We start from the raw sequence: 22,823 nt of genomic DNA on the forward strand, positions 1-22,823 counted from the left end.
GGTTTTGGCCACGCGAGGTTTTGGACTGTGAGATTTTGGGCGGCGAGGTTTCGGCCGCGAGATTTTGTCCGTATCCCTTAGGGAAGTTGCGCTGGCGCATGCATCATGCTAGGACTTTATTCTCTCACTTGCACGTACTCGCTTTGCGGAACATATGGCTTCCTAGACATGGGACGAGTGAGAAAGTTACTTTCTAGATACGTCTAGTAGTATAAGCTATCCTGAAGTAATTAAAATGGTTTTTTACTGTACATATCCTTGGTTATTATATATCCTTGTTTTTTCTCATTTAAATGTTTGAGTCAGTAGAACGTGAAACATCCTGTCGCACCTTACACTTACCTATCCTATTTAAAACAGCAAACGTCTCAGGGCCTAATGCTAATTTCTAGTAATAAACAACCTTGCTATATAAATAATAATTTCAAAATAGAAAAAGGGCTGTAATCACACTTATATTTATGCGTTGTTCAATAATAGCTCTGAGTAAAACCAACATGATTTGTGTGACACAAAATGTAGTGATCATTTTCTCGGAGGCTACCCAGAGTGACTATAATGTACTGGTTGACTGCATAACTTATAGAATACCCTCGTGTTCTATCTGCATGTTTTTTTTTATTGGGTTATGATGATATTTGTCATAAAGCTTTACCTCTGCTTTTCTAAAATCTTTGTGATGAATACTAGTATTACTGTCAGGGGTAAAAATGAAGGAGTACGCGGGGGGACGCCGTCTACCCACCTCCAAAAATATGTACAGTGTCCCCGCAGTTCCTTATAAAATACAATGGGTAAAGATATTCAGGGGGAAGGCGTGACATCATGCGGCTATCTACCGTCCCCCTACTTTTTCAGACCCATGTTTAGCTCTGGTTACTATTATTAGCACGGACAGAGATAAACTATTCGGATTCAATTATGTGTTCACTTGTACCCCAATTTATTCATGAAAAATCAAATTTGATATTTATAGGTATGTAGTTTTAGAACTGTGAAATGAACCAATTCTATCACTCTCATTTCATTAGTATGATAATGAAAAGCAATGATGAGGGTTTATCTCATCATCAGTTTTGTCCTAATGAGTGACATTGTACAACAAATTTTAATATTCACAAAAATTGTTTTCGGTTTACCAAAAAGTACTCATAAGAATTTACACTTACTCATTTAATTTTGTTAACTTCAATAAGATCTGTCAAATCATATATATATATATATATATATATATATATATATATACCATTTTTCCATTTATATACTTACAGCATTATATAATTTGTTCATTGAATAATATTTTAAAAGTATTGGAACATCTGTTATCAAAACTATAGTATTGTTCATTGTTATTCACTTGAAACAATTTAGAAAACATTGTAGGAAACGAAACGAGGTGTCTTAAGTTCGTTTCTAACAAATCTGCATATTGTTTACAGGCGGTATTCATAATAGAGACACTATTGTATGTGAGGATAGCACTTTATGAATATCGCTTACTATACTATACTAACATCCCAAATCAATTCGCGATGGGTAACCACAAGGAAATTAATAGCAATATGGACATCGCCTGAAAATACAATATAAATCCTTTCAGTGATCACTTTCCAATTATAAAGTGTAGACCACATGATTTTGCTTTAACAAAAAGAAACAAGAACTGAGAGGTTCCTGTTTGCGGTTATTCAAACTGTTCACTTAGAGAACAATATTTGCAAGTGAATACAGATGCGTGCAAACATATATGTACACACAAGCGTATATAGTTTCACGCAGTGGTATGTTCAGAATCTCTTAACAATACTGCAAGATTCTAATTAAAGAATGCCTTTTGTCAGGAAGAGCGCAAACCAATTTTACTAATGGATTCCAATATTGGGTGTGATGATTTCTCTTTTGGGTACTATGATTCTAATATATTGATTCCCATCCTTATGGTTAATGCACACTGCAGTTGTGTTCTTTATCGAAATCTATTCGCTCCACAATACAATTCTTCATACACCCCCATGCACATTAATATTAGGTCTATACATTCACACACACACACACACACACACACACATATATATATATATATATATATATATATATATATATATTATATATATATATATATATTCAATGCATGGATATTCACACTCTCTCTTACGTGTATCTCTGCTGGGTGTGCTAGACTCACTAATATGCAACGAAACAAGGCTAGTATTCAATAGTATTCATCCCAATGATTGAATATGTTTTTTTTTTGGCCATTTTTATTGACAGAAATTGCATGAAATGAAAGCATTTCGATCTAGGTTGACGTATTGGAACCAAGATTCCATGTCGAGGTGTATTAAATATATAACACTAATATAGTATATCATACTTTATCTTCTTGTAATTTCTTTCTTTCTTCCCTGGGTTTATTTCTGTCGTTACAAGCTGTTAATAATAGGACATAGTTAATTTAGTGCTCATACATAATTCTACAAGGTTACTAGCGTTTAATCCGGGAAACGATAGCTAAGTGATAGAACGCTCGGCACTGGTGCCAAGTGTCTCTGGTTCAATCCCAGGCTATGTGAGTGTGTGGACAGCATTGTATCCGTAGGTTTTCTCAAGGTTTTCCGTTTCCTCTCACATTCTCATTTCACCAGTTCTTTCACGATCGTTTACTTTCATTAATTATCTGCCTTATTTAGCCTCAAGGAGACATAATCGTGGGACGTAAACTAGAAATAATAACGTTTAATAACAAAAAAGATTCAGAAAGTAGACATATACCAATCCATAGATATTATTGAAGTGAACAAAATTGTATGAGTGAGTGTAAATCCTCATGAGTAGTTTTTTGAGAAAAGCTATATTTTTATGAACCTAAAAATTGGGGCAAAAATCTCATTTTGTCACGAGAGCTAGGAATAAGAAAGTATATTTGTAAATACATAAAGGAGGAAAACTGAACTTCAAATTGCTTTTGCTTCTTTTTAAACAATAAAGTATCTCACAAATCCCTAAAATTAGTACGTGAAAATAATTACATTTTGTACTGTCCGTAAGTTCCCTATATAAAGATCGTACTCTCCTTAAGATCATACGGATAAACGTATGATCTTACAGACATCATACATCATACCTGTGACATCATACCTGTGACAAACTGCTGAGCACCAAATCTTTGATCTCTAGATTTACTTATGATGTAAATTAAGTTATTTGCGCTCCTCATTTATCAAAACTGACTTTTATATAAATTCAGTTATAATGACAAGACTCACTAGATTATATAAGTTGTCTTTTGGCGTTGCTTAAGATTTCATTAGAGAAAATGTTTAAAGTATTCATTTACTGTGATACATGTAATTGAGAAACTAAGGGTAGTACTGGCGTAGGGTAGCTTACGTTTATCCTTTTTGTCTTCTATTTAAGTAGAATACAATCTGCATCTGCTCCATTATTTTATTATATTAGATGGTTACATTTAACTACATATTTAGCATTGGTTGTAGATTATATATTACGTTTCAAACTGGAACTTACTTACACGGTCATATACAAGAAAAGCAAATTATTTTGCTCGTCATTTTTTAAGATAAAGAAACAATCAAATGTATAGCCAGATCAAAAAAAAATTTTTTCAAAAACCCTTGAATATAAAGTATATTTTATTGTTAAAAACAACTAGACGATTCACAAGAGCATTTTATTCTACTATACTGAAGTAATAAAATATTCGCTCGTGCACTCCATTCTGTTTTCTCTCTAATTCTGCAAGTACATGATACATCGCAAATACGCCATAATTATACTACATAATGAATATGCAGATATACAATAAAAGATTGTATGCATACCGTTAAATAAAACCAACCAAATAAAAGCACAAATACACATAAATCAATAATTCACTTTCCAATATATTTATCATACTACTTACAAAACAATTAATCAAAAAATACAGTTGGGTAATTCATTTTTTTTTACAACGTTGTAAGTAACCTCCACACTTAAAGCCAGATCATGTTGAACACAATTGTTGACTTACGCAAACAATTTTCTTTGTTATTGAAAACGTTCAAGTATTTTTCTTAGAACTATTAAAATGATAAGAATATCGGAAAACATCCTTAATTATTATGAATATTATAAACATTTCCGGAGATTTATCAGACTGCACGCGTATATAGTCATGATTAAAAGTTCAACACCCAACTCTTTCTAAACTAAAACTGTACCTTCCTCCGTAGATATGATTACTATAGAATCGCATAGTCTTCGTTGTTTTCAATTATTTGTAGCAAAACTCTGTATCAATATAAGTTACCTACAAAGAAAGAGCTTTCATTTGTAAAGTTCCAGAGGAAGTCCAAGAGCTGTTCCTTAATTTCCGCAAAAAGCCTCATTATATTTTGTCTTTAAAAAGTTTAATGACCCCGATCATACATCAATGCTGAGGGAACGGTGATAATGAGATGGATAATAATGGTGGAATGAAGAAAGTAGAGGAAATGGGAGAAACTGAGAAAACGAATGCACTCGGTGTTTATCCACCATAAAACCCACTTGGTAGGAGTTGGGACCTAACCAGGTACCCCATGCACAAGATCATGAAGTGTTTTAGAATCAGTGGTAAGAAAAATAGAATGATATCCGCAAACAGCATATAGTATAATCAAGGAATTGTTTAAAATTAAATTAACCAGAACTAGTAAGGAGTTTTCTGTATATGAGAGTTTATGCCTACATGCAAGCAGAGAACGTCAAGAAGGAAAATGGTTCATCGTCTTTTCTAAACATGACTGTACTAGTGTCAATATACGTAATTAAATTTTAAGACCTGATTTACACATCCCACTTCTATTTGTTCATTTATTTTCTTCATAATTTGTTTTCAACCCTATTGCTTAAAGCTGAAATTACTGTTCTTCGTACGGGGAAAATAGGTTTATGGGAAATATTGGAATCCCCGCCGTTCTTAGAATATGTATTTCAATGAAAGTGTAATAAAAATACAGACTTTTGGCATAAATATTAAAACAACCTACTCCCAACATAATACTTTTAAACCAGATTAATATGATTGAAAAATCCATCTTAAAGCATGTGCTATCTATCTCCTGAATGTCAATTCAAAGGAATCAGGCGTTTTGCGATCCAGTAAACTATAAATTCGACACAAATCTGTCATTTTTGACATTCTATTTTTCACTTCCCCATTCCACCCTCTACGAATGGGAACGAACTTGGAAAACGGGATTTGGCGACCCCAAACTATTCATTTTGGCGACCCCGAAAACTATGGATTCAACACTAATATCGGTCATTTTCAATTATTTTTACGTCATAACACTTCCACAAGGATGCTAATGGGGCTGAACTTGAACTTAAATTGCATTTGCAGTGTCATTCTTTATCTAACCCATCCCGAAAACTATGGATCCGAAATTAATATCGGTTCTTTCTGATAATGTTTATGCCTGTGTCTCACTCCCCCAGAGGAGTACTTAGGAAGGCTTGCCCTTACTGAAGGCTGACTGGAAACTAATGATTTTAAAGTAATATCGCTTGTTTTCGATATTTTTACATGTCACCATTTCATCTTCCCCCTCGAATGCCAACGAGAGCTTAGATCGGATTTAAATGTCATCTGGAATGTCATTATTTGTCTAATCCATCCCTAAAACTATGGATTCGATACTAATGTCTGTCATTTTCGATCGTTTTATATCCATTCCTCTCCTCTGCCCCTAGGAGTGCTAGGGAATTTTACGCCACTCTGGGAATGAAATAATGCTAAAACTGTTACTAGTCAACTTTGGAACCCCGAAAACTATGGATTCGACACTAATATCGGTCATTTCCAATTATTTTTACGTTACTGTTCCCCCTGGCGAGTACTAAGGGGGATAAATTAGAGTTTAAACAGCATCAGAAGCGTCACTGTTAATCTCTGCGATTCCGAAAACTACGGATTCGACATTGATATCGACCGTTGTTTATCAATTTTGTATGTCATCCCTTCTACTCTCTCTTGGAGTACGAGGGAGTTTTACCGCGAAAGTACTCTTTTGTAGAGTAAGTAATATGTGTTCCAAGGTTGGTTAAAATTCTTCGAAGCGTTGTAGAGTTAAGGTGAAACACACACACACACACACACACACACACACACATATATATATATATATATATATGCATGTGATATATGCATGCTATTGGTATTCATAAAGGTGACATTATTATTAAATGAGATTTTTTTCTATCATATTTCGGTAATACAAATCTATAGAATTAATAATGTGCTTCTAAATTTCCCTAAGAAACCGGAGATTACAATCGATTGTAGAGTTAAATATGTAGACTACATATTACGAGGATAATAATGCTGTGCAAACTAGCTCTGAACGCCTCTTTCATGCATGTATCAGAGGTGCAATTTCTCTTAACTCTATTGCTAACATCGCTTAATCTCCAGAGCATAATTTTGGAGACGGTTGGAAATTCTAGTTGTGGCTTGTAGTACAACACAAATGTGCACTCAACAATGTATGCATGCACAATGTGAATGTGTAATTCGTTTATCTTTTCATATGATCAGTGATGCAATGCTAGAGTTTGTGGTAGGCATACGCCCAACTCTTTCCGAAAATATAGCGTATATCCATCCTTATACACGCTCGTGCTTTTCTGAAATTTAAGATGCATATCCGCTGGACTGTAAAAACTATTAGGTTGGTATACACCGTATTTTCCCATATACACCCCATTACATCCCTGTTTTGGGGAACACCGTGGCTCAATGGTATAACGCTTACCTCTGGTGCGTGGCGTCCCTGGTTCGATCCTCAGTAACTTTGTGGTGGACAACATAGTGTCCGTGGGTTTTCTCGGGGTACTCCCTTTTCCACCTACTTTCTCATTCCACTAATTCTTCCATTATTATTCACTTGTCTTACTTATCGCCCCCTTAGCCTAAAGGGCTTGTTGTTCGGAGCACGTGCAAGTAACATGTATTTTCCTTCATATTTCATAATGTCTTTTTGTTCTCAATAGCATAATTACTATCAACGAATGAACTATCCAACTTTGAAATCAAGCCTGCAATACTCTTTTTCGTCTTTCGTAATACCTCTTTGTATGACTTTATGGTGATATCAGTGACATTAGTCCTTTGCGGAAAACCAAACTATACAAAGATATCTGGCAATATAGACTAATCTAGAACTAATTATATACCAGTGGGGTGCCACAGGGTTAGCCTTGAAGCATGACGTCTTATATTATAACACCAAAAATCAGAAACTGGAAACTGGTATACTTTCCAAATTTACTGGTATAATAATAGAATCTAGGCTCAAAATAACCACTAAGTTCTTTTACAATGCCTTTATCCGACATTTCGTTCTTGAGTTATATTTCCCTGTCGTTTCGACAAATTTTCTTCGGTCTATATTCGAAAAGACTCATTTATAATTTATGTTGATGTATAATTTATTTTGTGTTTTCGTGAGATGATTCCCAGAGTTGTTTGGTATTGTTTCCGGACACCCTGCATATGTATATTATATTGCAGAGGCACATTTACGATGAGAGCACTACGGCACTCAATAATTTATTTTTACACTAAAGCCCCTCTGTATATTTCTACTGCCTTTGCGTTCATATGCTATACTTAAAACATAAAAAATAACATCATTAATCATGTGATTTCTGTGGCAATACTACGTTCTTCTACGGGTTATAAATTGTCCCACTTAGGGCCCGACTCGCGCCTAGGCTAACTTAGAACCTTAGGTGGAATGTTTAGCTTCCTCTCCCTCATCTTATACAATAAAATATGGCCATTTAATTCAATACGGGCTTATTGTATCGAAGTTGTGCTAAATGTTTGTATTCCTTGTTCTGTTTCAATTCCATCGGAGTTTGGAGTAAATTCTTAAAACAATAGTAGCTAAATCTTTGTTTGTTACTCTCCTTCTCCATTTTATCTTCTTCATCTTCATCCAACACCACATTTGGAAGATTTCTCTAAATATTTCTTCTCTAACTTCTGTAATGTCCACGTCTCTGTACCATATACCCCATATATAACATTTGACCATTTGTTTAATATTAAACCTGCTTATATGCGGCTACAAGGAACGAAATTAGCGAAGAAGAGAAACATAGTGCACTTGAATGTAACGGTTTGGCAAACACACTTTCTAAACTAAGCAAGAACATCGAGAAGAGGTTGGCAAAGTTACGCAATACGGTATCGAATGTGTTTGGTTTAGTGCAATTTTGAAGAGATTTTGTGGGTTGATATAATTGAAAATAAGTATAAGAACATAGAAAACAGATGGCAGCACTTCTGCTAATATAAATGTGTCAGAAAATTCATATTCTCACAAAACTATTATCGTAAAACACTCCAGAAAACATAAAGTTGTTCACTACTTGGTACTGATGTCAAATATACCGCGTAGAGCTTTCCTCATAACTAACAATAAAAACACTCTCAGATTCTCAATGTGAATTATATAGGTATTTAAGATATTCATGCAAGACAATCTGTACAGTTAACCTGTTTGTATTTATAAATTTATTTAGTTGAAACTTCCAGTTTCCTACTTAAGATTAGTTTACAACTTCTTTTATAATATACTCATGTTACACTCAATCAATCAACGTCTTATCCAGATTTCATTTTGTCTAGCATATCTTAGGGTTCCGCACTTCTTCTAATTAGACTACTATATCTAGTTTATGTAGTCAATATGTCACTTTCACCAAAGAGCATTCATGTATTCCAATATGCAGAATATACGATATTTCTTGCACTGGGAAAAACAATTCAACAAATTAACAGGACTTTGCACATTACCATGAAATACTTTCTAAATTGATGAAAAACCTAGCGTCTCAGTATTAAGCCGCGAAAACTCAGGCAGTTGTGTTCTTACCTCCTAAATGACGATCGTCCATTCAATGGACTCCAAACTATCTAGACGTCAAAGTCGATAATGTGTGAATTCAACCTGCAAAACGAGCCACTGAATAGATTTAGTATGGTATCATCATCTTACTTGGCGCCTTTACCTCCGAGGCATCATACAGAAAGCCACCACTCGCCTCAATCTGTTGAAACGACTTACAGGCACAACATGCGGACTACGACCTGATATTATTCTCAACACTTACAAAGTTTTCCTGAAATCCTTTCTGACGTACGGACATACTACATGGGTAGCATCTCCACACTTCTATCAAAAGCTAAAAATCTTGCATTTCACACAGCGTACAGAATTTAGTTGCCTAGTCCTAGCTGGAAACTTTACGAACGTATTAGTTTTACATATCCTGTATTATTTAGAGACTCTCCGAACGAGGTGTATAACCAAAAGATTTGGCTCCAGGTATTCCATTTTGTCGGATGTAATGAAATCAGATGTACTGTAAAATTCGCCAAACCTTATGTAGATACTAAGTCTCATTATTGTTCGCACTTTACAGATATGAAATGCCTCCTGATCACCCAGATTATTAAGACAGTTCTTGGCTATGCAGTCCCTCATTCTCCTCGGTACGTTGCACCGTCATCACATGCAACGGTGATCCTTAATGTGTTAACAGGGCTCATTGTCTCCATCACGTCCAGAGTAACCCGTGGACAGAAGTTAACTTCATTCATTATACGCACTAACAATTTCTAAGTATTGTTTTGTGGCTGTGTACTTCATGTTCATTATCGTGTCTTAATTAAATTAAATATTGAATGTCTTTATTCTTTTCTTTCTCGCCAAATGCAACAATAAAGACAAAATCACGTAGCTCAAGGAACTTAACTACTTCTTCCCCACTTAATGCAAATCAGTTCCCACCAGAGGGCGTTACCTTTTAATGGGTGTTAGCCTTCGGCTAGCTTGCACAGGAAATGAACAAATGCACGGTAAATATTACAATATAGATATATGTGCCTGTTATACAGAGCTTGAAGTGATTGTTTTGTCCGGTGACAAAGCATTACAAAATTGGCACAGACCAACATCATGTTCGGATAAACTCCTCAAGAACACTGTGGAAGCATATAATCAAGAAAATAAACGTATCATTTCAGATGATTTAGACGTAAAGCATACCATTATCATTTAGAAGTTTCGTGCAATCAATAATGTTAAAAAGTTGGACGCATGAATGTTGCATAAGATGATACCGACCAACAAGACCCGCTACCTTAAGGTATGCAGTTTTCTGAGTGTAGTGAATACCGGAAAAGTTTCTTGCATCGGATTCTGACCTAAGATGAAAAATGGATTTAATTTTAAAATGTAAACGGTTAGTACAATAGTTGGATCGTAATCAACGCTCAGGACACTTTCCTAAATTAGCTCTCCACCTATAGAAGGTGTTGTTAGTGGTATGTACATTTACTGGTGGAGTGATGCACCATGTCTTTCTCAGACGAAACCGTCAGTGCAAATCGTTATAGACCTGAATTCCATGAAATGCACCACAAACTTGTTCGCAAGTATCCAGCAATGGTCAACAGACTTCATCCTTTTGTTGCATGGCAATGACCCCTCACATGTCGGGCAAAAGATGGTTGCTACAATAAAATTATTGTAGCAACAAAACTAGCCATTTTTACTAGCCTCTTGTCCCTGGGGGGCCTTCCCCCGTTCTTGGGCTTCTTACCTAAGTGAATTCTTGGCTCTCCGTGAGTTGCAGTATGAAATCCTTTCTTACCCGCTGTATTTCCTTGATGTCTTTCCCACTGACTACCACATCTTCCAGCACATTGATCACTTATTGGGATGGGAGGCCTCCCCTGATGACTGGGCTGTGCAGCGTACAGTCACAGTATTCTTCAGTTGACAAAATTCTTTACTTAATAACCCAGAAATAAATTAACCTATTACCGTACTGATTTTGGCAAGTTATCAAATTATAACTAGCCTATAAATAACCATATGTTCCCGAGTTATTGGCAAAAGAAAATTTGCCAACTGTCAAATACTTGGTTTCTTTTCTGTGTGTACGACTGGGGATTTCTTTGCATCGAAAACTCGAAACTTTTTCGTCACAAATACAAATCCTTGGCTGAACGATGGTAAATGTGAATGTTCCCATTCAACGAGTATTTTGATGAACCAAGTATTGCAGTTATTATTATTATTATTATTATTATTATTATTATTATTATTATTATTATTATTATTATTATCATTATTATTATTATTAGAAATGACGCACCTGAAGCAGATGTTTTTGCGATGTCGTACACACGTGTATTGAACAACGATACTTTGTGTAGCAGCGACTGACTGTTGGATCCATTATCGACGACAATTTGGACGTTGTAACTTATACACCAATATCTCCAAGCAAGATCAATTAATTCTCTTTACATGTTAAAGCAGAATGAGCAACAGCGGTAGCAGCACTTTCAAATTCTCAAAGTATAATACTGTGAGACGATTCCGGAAATGTAGCCTGGGTTGAAAGCGTGTGATAATCTGGCCATATTTCCAAGGGCGCTGATCCTGGGGAGCCGGGGGGTTCCCCAAAGCTCATGTAGCCCCCCTATTGGATTTATGAATATACAATATTTATCATAATTTGAATGCAATTTATCTTAAAATCCTCATATATATATACCTTCTGCATCTGAATGCCTCCCGAAATTTACAGAGAAATTGGCGCCCCTGCATATTTCTACCTAGCCTAGGAAGCCAACTAGTCTCATACTGATTTATTGCTATGAGGGCAGTTTTGTAAGTAACTTGGTTCGAACACTAATAGATGGCGTTAACGTTATCTGTATATATAGTCATAAAGTTCGTTTTCCAAAGGTCTCTAGTCATTCTGAAAGTAATCCATTGTTTAACAGTTGCTTTTAAATAGAATTGTTTCAGATAACAAAGATAAATGGATAAAATTGGAATTCCTAGTGTGATTCAACGCTTTTTTCCTGGAAGGGAAATTAGTGACGGTAATTTATGAGAGGATTTTACCTAAATTTGGTAATTCATGTTCTTCCTTTGTTCGTAATTCGATTAGTTTCAGAAACATAAAGGCAACATAATATTTATTTTTAATTAATAAAAAGATTACAGAAGGAAATTTATTTCCTAACCTAACCTAACCTTTGACAACTACTTCTTCTTTCATTACGTGTTCACAATGACTCAAAGATCGAATTTGTTTTTGTTGGCGTATTGTAGGCATTGTTCCATTTCCTATTCTTATATATCTAGAAGAAGTAAGAAAGAAATTGAGATTAAGAAAGAAAAGAAAACAAACAAGCAAACAAACAAAGACTGAAGAAAAGTCTTTCTTTCTTAAGGTTCCTTGACATTTCTTTCTTCCTTCCTTTCACTTCCTACACCCTTCAAACTTTCCTATAGTTCTTTCTTTAAACTATCTTCTTCCATTGTAGTTTCTTTTCTTTTCTTTTTTCCCCCGTTTTTTAAACAGCGAAGCACTTTCTAATCGGAACTGCGAAGACATTCATCACCGAAAGAGTTGTACCAGCTTTTGCTTCTGTGAAATAGTACAGCGGCAGTCGTAGTAACTAACGATCTCCTTAACGTTCGTTCATTCCTTTTCTTTTCTGTAGTCGCAAAAGGTGGAAATTAGAAGAAAAGCGCCAAGTCAGGAGATTTAGCTTAAGGAAACTCGAAGAGGGCAGGCAAGTTCATTCTTAATTCCGCGCTTCGTTACATTCTATCACTGAAAACAGCAAGAAAAAAAAAGTTGTGTTGTTTCTCCTGTCTGCAGCTTTCTTACTTGCTTAGTTACTCACCTATCTCTCATATTCCCTTTCCCCTCTGGTTCAATTTTTGTTACACAGTTCTGCGACGAGTATATATATACACTAAATGTGTGTGGTTGGTTATATACACTTGTGAGGAACATTATTATCTCCGAGTTAAAAACTATTTTCTCTTTTGCAATGTAAGGAACAACCCATTTTCAACGCTTGACTTTTCTTTCCTCCATTTTTAAGTGGAGAGAAATCGACTCCTAAAAATATGAACTTCCATTATTTCTGCTTCAGTGTGTGTATAAAGTAGGTTACAGGGTCATGTTGAGGAGGCACTGTACATTTTATTACATTCTTTCCTTCTTAAATGTGTTCCATACCTGCACCATTTTCTTTTCAGCCAATTGATTTATATAAGGAGTTATTTTTCTATTTTTCTTTGATTTAATGATTTGATTTTTTACTGATTTATTCTTTAAATCTATTTAAATATACTGTACTTTGTGAACATTAAATTTTGTGATATGAACCTTTAATACGGGCGGACAAAAAGCAATTTATGGGGTGGCCGATGGGGCAACAGGTCCAGGCCCCGCGCTTAGGAAGATCCCGTGTTCTGAACATATATCGTCCATCAAGAAGTAGATACAAAAGCACACGCACACACACACACACACACACACATATATATATATATATATATATATATATATATATATATATATATATTATATATAGAACACAATTTATCTAGAACATCCGTGATAACGGAGAAACCAGAAGAGAGAGAAAAGCGAATCTTTTAAACTATAAGGAGGGGGACATAGTTTTACGTAGTAAACAATACCACCACTTCGATACCTTAAATGTTCCGGAGATATGATAAACATTGCTGATGTTTGCAACACTGATTAAATCATGCAATTGCGAGGACTTGTTGTAATTACACCTAAGAAAATTGCTGCAACTCTATGAAAGAGAAGTAAAACAACAATCAGTTTAAATATTGTCCAGAAATACGCCATTTTCAGCAGTGTTGCGAACTTCAGCAATGTTTATCACATCTCCGGAACTATTTAAGATATCGAAGCGCTGTTAAAGGCAAAATGATTTGTTTGCTAATTGCAAACCACACAAGTAATTAGATATGATACTTACCTAAGCATGTTTTCGAAATAAAGCCTTTCAAAAAAAAAACTTCGTTGCTACTCATTCAAAACAAGTCATACCATGATCATAGTATTCAACGCTAAGATACTTCCGACGTTCATTGTCTTGTGCATCTCCGTTGTGCTGTAAGTGTGGTAAAGGATTCCAAACTTTGGGTGTTTGTGATAATATAACATCCTTAGTTTCCAACACTGAATAATAAGTATGGTATTTTAAGTTTTTGTTTTACATGTTGATTTGAAATATGTAATAATTTGACGTAGTGCCGTTTGAAAAAATATAACTTTATACTGGGATGGCAACACTGTTCACTGGGTTCTACTGTTTAATACGTCAAACTATGTCCTCCTCCCTATAGTTGCTTCGTGCAAAGTTTCGCTATTCTTCCTCTTCTCATTTCTCCGTTATCACGGATGTTCCAGCTAAATTGTATATCGTAAATGATTTTGAATTCGCACGCTCGGCGATTTTAACCAGTACTCTGGCTTCGCGAGGTCATTATTGGCACTAGGACTCTCGCGCACCTAATGCTGGCTCAAGGGCGGAAAAAACATTTTTTTTTAATTAGAAAAATCGGAAGGTTGTTTCTTTAAAAAAAAAAGTGGTTTCCTTTTCACCAAAACCAATTTCGGTTCGGTTTTTCACCGAAACCGTTTTCACCCATCTCCAATAATTTTGGGTTTTTTATTGAAACTAGTGAGATTTTCAACGAAGCCGGTAGGTATTCTTTCTTGTTCTTGTGATGATTACTTTGACGGCGTGTTTTAAGTTTTACCCATTTCTAGACCAGTCAACGAAAAAGTAGAAAACATTTATGTTAGAAAACTAAACCATTTCTTTTTTGATAATAAAAACAGAAGCAGTTTTGAGAAAAAAAGAAACTGGTTTCTGATAGAAATCTGACCAGTTTTGGTAGAAGATCGAACAAATTTAAAAAAACTTTAAAAAAAAACAGTTTCTTTTTAATTGACAACTGAAAACAGCATGTTTTTGTGCCTACTGTTAACTTTTAATATTTAATAATTGCATGTAATGTAAGTAATATTAAAAATGTATACCTAGGTATATAAGACAAATTCATTTTAAAAAACAAAATATGGGGAATTTAACTGAACGAAAGAAAACATTAAAATTCTTGTTCATTTCAAACAAAACAGGAAAACAATCTATTTAAATAGATGAGCGGAAAGCTAAAGGTAGCAAAGGTTTACTACACTCACAACAAAATGCAAAAGTTACGCGTAAGTTCACTAAACTAAAATATAGATAGGTACGGATCCGTGGTTGGAAAAAGCTATATCAAAATTTGGAAGCTGAGTTGAATATTTATTCACATAAATTTCACTGTACTCTAACAATAATATGAAGGTTCCAGATTTGAATTCTGGAGCCGACTGTCTTAGGACGTTTTCTCAACATCACTACAGTTACTTTTAATATTGAAATGTTTTCCGGTAGAGCCAAATAAAAGGGTCAAAGATTAGCCCCTCATCTATTTATTATAAAAATAAGTTCCTTTAATCAGTTTACACAGTTTCTTTGTAATACGATAAAAAAAAATGTTTACAAGTTCAACGTATCCTTAGCACACAGTAGTGGCTTCGGATAATATACGATCAATTTAGATTCTGGTTTGTACAGGAACCCTTTCGCTCATTGCAGCCTTCGGGACAGTGTTGTCAAAGTGTTGACACAAGAAGTTGTTAAACGAGAGATGAAATGACCAATTTTGGGTGAAAAGTCGCTTAAAAAATGATTCGTGAAATCCGTTTTCTATAACTATTGTTTTAAAGTTGTAGATGTAAAATAAACAAAATGTTCTACTCACATCTTTGTCAACAGGGCGCAACCAACCCTTGAATTCAGGGATCATTTCACATTTTTTTCGGGTAGTTTTGTTCATATTTTGGAGTCATAATAGTTCCGAAATAATTAACACTACAGTACTTATGTTAAGAAAAGGTGCAGAATAATTAAAAGATTCCAAAGGACAAATATAACGAACACTTACTTCTCGTTATTGATCCATCCATAGCTAATCTCGTTGCTGTCGATAATGCTATATTACTTATGTCTCTCAACTGAAGCTCTGCGAACTAAAGGACATTAAGTTTGTAATTATTCTCCGATAGAGAGTAAGGGTAACAGATAACAATGCAAGATTGTGCGGGAGTGGGTACTTTGTATTTCCAAACTCTTAATCACTTGCGCTGACTAAAACAAACAAAAGGAAATAAAAGAACATAAAATCTGCTTTGAACCAATAATGCGTCTCTACGAATGAACAGGTTGTTTGCAGCAAAAAGTCGCTAAATTTGTACGTAAGTAGCTAAATCGTCATTTAAAAGTCACCAAAAATTCTCTAATAGGGAAAATTTTTGTCGCTATCGTGGAAGTTGAATTCCCCAGATTTAACATTTCCCTCAAATTGGCAACACTGCTTCGGGGTATATTTGAAGGAGTCTCCTTTGTCCACAGTGACCACAAGAGACAGTTATAGGAATCCATCGTAGCTCAATGCACCCTCGGGAGATGGGTTGTTGTTGGGATATCTCTTTGGCTCACAGCAGCCTCCAGACTTAAGGTGTCGTGAGGATTGTCCTTAGCCAGTGCGGTACCCGGAGAAGGTGTTGTTAGGTTAATGATCACGTATTAGCTGATGCCTGTGCTCTGCTATGGTCCTCTTTTATGGGTGGTCTCTGCTTCGATTCCTCTCCGAACCAACTTTGTGTCTTCGTAGTGTCCTCCTACTATCGTATGCTGGTGACTGTGTTTGTATACAATAACACGTGTTTACAATTGAGACATCTGTTTGTAGAGGTAACATACACTAGAAAATGTAGATCCTTACAATATATAAGTATAGATTTTACCGATTTTCTTCTTAACTATTCACTCTCCTCGCTAGTATAGTAGCGAGATGAGTTCCTTTGGTGCAGAGTTTCCGGTTTTGATTCCCGGCTTAATGTACTACAGTAGTTTAGATCTAATTTGAAACTGCAGGTCTCGTTCTTAGCTTCTTTGCTAACAGCATACATAAATGCAAATAAATCAAATCAATATTCTGTAAGATTTCTCCCATTGTCAATAGTTGCAATGCAAAATGGTATTCTTGTCAAGGATAGTCATTTAGGTTGGTCAGGAGGAAATTGCTTCCCCCTCCCTCCTATACTTAAAATATACAGGGTGTTAGTGAGCTTGACTGACAAACCGTAAGAAGCGATTTCTGACATCAAAATAAGAGAAAAAGTTAATATGAACCTGAAGAGAAAAGTGTATATTTTCAAACCTATGTCTGTTCAAAAGCGTGAAATACATATATTGCAAGACGCGTTACTTCGAACACGAAGCCTGTGCAGCGGTCCATATAAAAGTAATGGAAATCGGCCATACGATATTCAACAATGCATACTTTAGAAATGTGCAATGGGTTCGCAAGGAATTTCCCACAGGGCATTAAGAATTCTTCGATATGCTCGTACTTAAAGTTGGCTCCAAAGTAGGCAATAAGCAATCCTTGACTACTAGTGAACACAGAATGCAGCGGTGGGAAGTCAGGTGTATTGGAGACCAATAGTTCCATGGTTCCTCAAGTTTGCTATAATGTGTGCTGTGCTGGAGGTTTTCACGTTTTTGGGCGGTCCTAGCTACAAAACTATGTGCTTTTAAACACAAGCTCATGTGAACTTGTATTTCTTATTTTGATTTGAGGAATGACCTCTTGCAGTTTGTCAGTCTAATTCATTAACACCCTGAATATATTTAAATAATCAATAGTATAGTCAGAAACAATATTAAGTATAGGTTTGAGGTATACACAATGATAACCTCAACCTATACTTAATATTGTTTCTGACTGTACGGTGATGTATTAATAGAAATGTTAAAGATCTGCTTATATAGGTAAAGAATCTCCCCCAAGCAAATCTTGAAATGATGTTACTGCTTCCTGCCATAGATGCTCTGTAATATTATTAATAAAACAGTAAAGTACGCTCACACCTATTTTAAGAGATATCTACGAATATAGACTTGTAAGATGTTCAGGGGGAAAACTGACATTTTGTTGTTTCGATACAATTTTATTTATACTTGACAATTTAATCTTAACTTTTCGTAGCAAATGGAAATACATAACTTATAGGCGTGATTGTAACCAGGCCAAAAATGTAGGGGGTGCAGTAGAAATTAGAGGGGCCCGATTCAACCATATTATAGTACATTTGCAAGCCTATCGTGAAAATTTTAGAGGGGCAGTAAAAATTGAGGGGGCCCACCCCTCCTAGAGCCCCGTGGATACGGGCCTGATTGTAACCAGTGAATCTCTGAAATGACATGTCATGGAGGGAACACTGTTAATCATGATGATCAAAGATCAACTGTTGTGTTTTCTATAATACTGTGCCTCTTCTGTCCACTGACAACAATGTTTCTATATCGCCTTAAATATGCTTCTTCATTGTTATAGATTTTATAAAAGACAACCTTAAATTAAAGATTTTGTTATAGTCAGTATATGTTATGTTGTTATTTAGTAAAAAGACAACTAGCGGTTCTGTATTTCACTTGGCTAATTGAAATAGTACTTGTTTCACTTGCTGGAGTATAATATCCCTTCTCACAGAGTTGAAACCATTTTTATAGAGGATCTTGAGAATTGCGTTATTGAAATTCTTGTGTGTTTGTATGTAACTGCGGGTGACATGCATTATAACTCTAGTTCCTTTTTTCGTCGCAAATCCTAGTTGATGACATTGCAAATAACAGGTGCATTTTTATACACAAAGGGAACTGCTGTCTTCGATACTAAACGTATAAATGTACATCCAACACCTATCGAACACCAAAGTCTTTCACCCTTCTTTCGAAGTGCACATAAATTCTCACAAAAATTTTTACACATTGCAAGATTCACATTTTCATTCATTAAGTTCATGATTTGTTCCAGCAGATATAATTCCTAGCTACGTGCCGATTTGGAAATAAAATTCTTCAAATGCTGCGGTGACAAACCATCAATCCCTCATGCAGAACCACTAGGGAAACTATAAATAGCTGTGGACACAATTCCATTATCCAGCATGATTTTAGGGTCAAGTTAGGGAAACTTAGGATCCCTGGAAGGAGCTAGGTGTTTGTTTTTGAGATTGAGAAGAGTTTCCTTGCTTATTGGAGTGAAAATATGATCGGAGCTTAACGGCCTTCAAGCCCTTCTGGTATCAACGTCAGCAATTTTGGGTTCTTCTTTTTCGCTAAGTTTGGTAGATTTTTTCCCTAGATGAGATGGATAATCAGTTGACTCAGTTTCGTTGAAATTTTGTTTAATAATCTCTGTAATAGATTTCGTTCTGTTGTTTAGTAACTTTTCTAAATTTCTAGTTGTTATATTTTATGAAAATTAGTTAATTTTTGAGACATAAATTAATATTAAGATAATTAACTAATATCTGGGAGCCATTTTTTGTAAATTTTTAAATTTATAGTTGTGTTATGTTTTATAAAAATTAGTTAAGTTTTAAAACATAAATCAATATTAAGATAATGAAAGTAGCAAAATGGATAACTACCAATAACTGAAATAAATTATATCTTTTGGTAGTCTTGGTAATAAAAAAGAAAAAAAGATATTTTTTTTATTTTTTTAACACAACATACAAAAATTTTAATATATATTTACATATTATTTATGAATAAATAACTTGCACGGAGGAAGACTTCCTGGCATATAACTTTTTGTTTAATTGTTTTCTTTGTAACAAAATTTAAAGGTTTAACTTACGGTATGAGTTTAGTAGGTAAAAGAGACTTAGTTATTATTGTTTTTAAATAGTAATATTAGTACTAAGCAATAATTTAATTTAAATAAGCCTTTATTAATTATTTTTCCTTGTTTGTTTTTCTCCCCATTTATATATTGTTTGGTCTTTCACCTGTTATATTAATACCTGCATTTGTTTTTGCTTTTAACTTACAATATTCTTACAAGTCTTTACTTTCTAAAAAATACAAATTTCCTATTTTTTCAAGTTTTTTTTTTTTAATACAGATCTAATAGTCCAACATCATATCACACTGTGATCCTTACGGATTGTTAGATGAGCAAACGAAAATGACAACAATTTTTTTCGACTACAAGATCTCACTTTTATTTACACATGCCTCTATTATATGCTAATCCCTATGCGACTGCATTTCGAGTTTCTCTTGGAATGCTCTTTCTTAGCCACATCGTTGACTTTAATTTTGCAAGTTCTTTAGCAAAATCTTGCATAGTAATTTGAGATTCTGATATCACATGATTTCTCGCCTTGTGCATATTCAAACCCTTTCTCCTTGGAAACCTTTGTGAACGCTAAAGGCAAGAACTTCCATCATTTTCCATTAAAATGGAGATTTCTGTTAATAAACTTAATATACTAATATTGTTTTCCATTTATAAAAAAATATGAAATATTTCCGTTTCAATAGATTTCATTGTTAGAAGATTTCAGAATTTTAACGTTCAATATATATATATATTTTACAATAACCAAACCACTGAAACAGTTTTAAAATAGATTTCACCACTTTCATCTGGAAGACATCATGCACACCCACATTTAACTTGAATACATCCATTCCAAGGTACTCCCTCAGTTGCAGCCAAAAACCACACAGAGAACATTTTTGATCTAAGTCCAGAGGTAAGCGCTCCATCACTGACGGCTAATGCAATTTACAGTTCTTTTAATCCGGAATAAACATCGTAGAGAAGAAATAGTAGGAATAGATCGATAGATATAGATATATATATAGTCAATTTGAGAAACACATACTGATTGGTAAGAGAAACTAGAGTGGTTATATCTAATATCCATTATTTCTAAAAAAAAAAAAAAAAAAAAAAAAAAAAAAAAAAAAAAAAGACAACAATAATAGTAATAAAGATATGATACAAAGTGAAGAAAGTTGCATTTTTAAAGGTAGATATCCAATAGTACATACATATAGCAAACGTCTTTCTACTGATCCATTTTATAGAAAATTTATACAACCTAATACTATTATACGTGCATTTTTTTAAGGATCACATAAATCAGGTCTTTTTCGAGGTTAAGATAATATTGTTTTTGATTGTCATATTTTTTTCTGTGTTACTCTGTTCTTTGGCCAGTAGCCCAAATAACACTGCACAAAAATTTTAAACTTTTTTCATGCTTCGGAAAAGAAAAGTACATTTTCTTATCCAAATGAGGATGCTGAATACGAAAATAAAAATAAAAATGATGAATTGGTTCAAGTGTAATCGATAGAAATGTGCTATGTAGTGTTGACACAATTCTTGAATTTTCTATTTGGTCTTTTACTTAAGTAGCTATTGCTTCACTTCTTTTCATCCAATTATCTTGTTTCATATGTCATTCACTTCAGAATAAAACAAGCTTGCAAATGGTACTATACGCATGTGTACATGATGTATAAGAAGAGGGAAATTTAAGATAAAATTTTGAATTTCCCCTCCAAAAATCCCTTTTTTCAAATGTAGCACCCCCTGGTACGGCCCGACTAAAGGCACCCAAATATAATATACCTTTAAAACTACTGTAGTTTATAAGTAATTCATGTGACATGTTTCATTGTAATACATACAATAGTTGTGACGGAAAAATTATTTCTCATTTCTGCTGGACAATACCAAATTTCATATAGGGAAAAGTGAGATAACTATAAAATCAAATGAAACCGAACAGTATTATTTATTTGAGTATCATGACTTATACGTCATTCTCTTCAGAATAAAACAGGCTTTCAAATGGTATCATGATAATATATATATGTGTGTGTGTGTTGTACGAGAGAATGGCGAATTAAAATTGGGAATTTTCCGTCCAACAACAATCGGCAAGAGCAGAGTTGCTCCAGTAGCCCTGATATCGTTTCTTCATCACAGATATAACTTGGTAGAAATGTTTCCCATGTTCATCAATGACTGATCCGCAATTTTCTGGGAAGAAATCTATGTGGGTGTGCGACATTTGTATTTTTAGTGATACATTACACCCTATTGCTTGGTACAAGGTACAGCACCTCTATTTCCTTATAGTTCTGAGACCGCTCGTTTCCTAAAACATTCGTCACCACTTTTCGGAAAGTATCTCATGCAATCCTCTCCTCATTTTCTAACACTGCATTAAATTCAGGATCATTGAGGAGTTTGCGAATTTGAGTGCCAATGAGAGTTCTTACCTGATTTTAGTTTCAGCAATTTGTGGAAGAATATATTTGATATACACAGAATATATCTGATGAATGTTTCGGTGCGTCTATGAATAGCCGCCATTCATCGAGATTATCATCTATGTTAAGTTTACTCGTAAGACCAGTTAGGCCTACATTGTTACAACGTAATATGTCACTTTCAACTGAAAATATTGTTTAGGGATTCTGACGTGTTCAAAACACGAACACTTTTAGATCTTCAGAATAAGCTCCCCACTTCTTGAGTTTGGATGCCAGCAGTTTTGCGCGACTTTTTGACAACCCCAGGTAATTTAATTCAGGTTGAGTATCATATGGTGAATAGATAATGATATTTTGGTTATGTGAAGTTACGATCGGTGGAACACGATGAATCTGCAGCAGTATTTACAATGTGGGTCGATATTGTTCGCCTTTTGCTCTTCATCGGGTGAAACACTGGAGTAAGGTACGGAAAGTTGTGTAACCTTTAGTTCTTCAGAGTGTGGCACAGTGACGAACATTTCAAGGAATATTTTAATAAGTAGCAGTCCACTTTTTTCTTTTTTGGATAGACCTTTAATTGGAAGGACTATGCAAAAATAGCAGTTTGAAATATGATCTGTCGGTTCTCTCCATATCATTGGAACTGCAAATGACACGCATTGTCTTTTTTCGTGTAGCCAGTCCTGCAAATTTGTAG

The 22,823-nt window shown here is 34.6% G+C and overlaps 1 protein-coding gene across 1 annotated transcript in view; it reads left to right on the top strand.

The window, feature by feature from the left end:
* Positions 1 to 22,823, top strand: part of LOC145679281 (zwei Ig domain protein zig-8-like) — a 957,501-nt gene that overhangs the window by 696,353 nt on the left and 238,325 nt on the right. The window lies entirely within an intron of this gene.

Source organism: Thermobia domestica, chromosome 2 (genome assembly GCF_964235325.1).
Source record: "Thermobia domestica chromosome 2, izTheDome1.hap1.1, whole genome shotgun sequence".
NCBI lineage: Eukaryota > Metazoa > Arthropoda > Insecta > Zygentoma > Lepismatidae > Thermobia > Thermobia domestica.